This window comes from Sardina pilchardus, chromosome 17, assembly GCF_963854185.1.
Source record: "Sardina pilchardus chromosome 17, fSarPil1.1, whole genome shotgun sequence".
Taxonomy (NCBI): domain Eukaryota; kingdom Metazoa; phylum Chordata; class Actinopteri; order Clupeiformes; family Clupeidae; genus Sardina; species Sardina pilchardus.
In genome coordinates, this window is record NC_085010.1 from 8,326,219 (window position 1) to 8,327,461 (window position 1,243).

The window sequence follows — 1,243 nt, forward strand, 5'->3', positions numbered from 1 at the left end:
ATCAGGCTTTACAAAACCACACACACTCTCTCTTTCTCGCTCTCTGCATCTCTTTCTCTCTTACACACACTCACACACACACACACACACACACACACCGATTGCAGAAACCCTTGCCAAGATCGAAACACACACCAGGTCAGCAGAAGGTCCCTTCTTTAAATTAGTCATGACTTAAAACTAATAAAGTTGACTTATTTGAAATACATACACACACAACACACACACACACACACACACACACACACACACACACACACACACACACACACACACACACACACTCACCCCACCCACACACACACACACATGCACACCACACCACACACACAATACACACTTACTATCATTATAAATACACTGCTGCACCCCCCCCAACAAACACAAACACTCACACACACACACACACACAGAAAGAGAGAGAGAGAGAGAGAGAGAGAGAGAGAGAGAGAGAGAGAGAGAGAAATAAACCTACACACACCAGCCTCTAGGTCCTGAAACAAACGAGAACATTAACCCCGGCGGATTACCTCACGGCCGTCTTGTTTGGTAAACAAGCTCCCAGTAACGAGCTGGAGCTGGACCGGCAGCTTAATTAAGTCCAACGAGCCCACAACCAAATCCTACATGATGGACTGACCGACTGACGGACACACACACCAGCTGAGTGGTGGAGCGAGAGAGAGAATGAGAGAGAAAGGGAGCACGAGAGAGAGAGAGAGAGAGAGAGAGAGGGAGCACGAGAGAGAGAGAGAGAGAGAGAGAGAGAGAGAGAGAGAAAGGCCGGAGCAAGTGCAGGAACTAACACTAGTGACCCCAGCCTCTCACAGACGAGTCCTTATGGACGGGGTGACATTTCAGAGAGAGAGAGAGAGAAATAGAGAGAAGGGGAGAGAGAGGAGGGGTGGGAGTGAAAGAGAGAAGGGAAGAGAGAGGGTGGGGCAAAAGAGAGGGAAGAAGGGAGAAGAGAGAAGAGAGAAGAGAGAAGGAGGGTAATGGGCTGGGTGACTGACTGACAGTAGACTCATACTTAAAATGCCCGTCAATACTCTCATACTATCAGAATGTGAGGGGGAGAGAGAAAGAAAGAAAAGTGAAAGAGAGAGAGAAATAGAAATGGAGGGAGAGAGAGAGGGAGAGGGAGAGAGAGAGAGAGAGAGAGGGGAAGACACTATTAATAGAGATGTAACAGTACTCTGGTTCGGAAAGTCTTACATTTACCACTGCACTATGCTTACACTTA

The 1,243-nt window shown here is 47.8% G+C and overlaps 1 protein-coding gene across 1 annotated transcript in view; it reads right to left on the reverse strand.

Moving 5' to 3' along the window:
• prkcq (protein kinase C, theta) overlaps nt 1–679 on the reverse strand; it is a 25,627-nt gene extending 24,948 nt beyond the window's left edge. The window contains exon 1 of the mRNA XM_062518257.1: nt 531–679. The gene's annotated coding sequence lies outside the window, so the exon portion shown is untranslated. The remainder of the gene's footprint in view (nt 1–530) is intronic.
• Between the last annotated feature and the right edge of the window lie 564 nt (nt 680–1,243).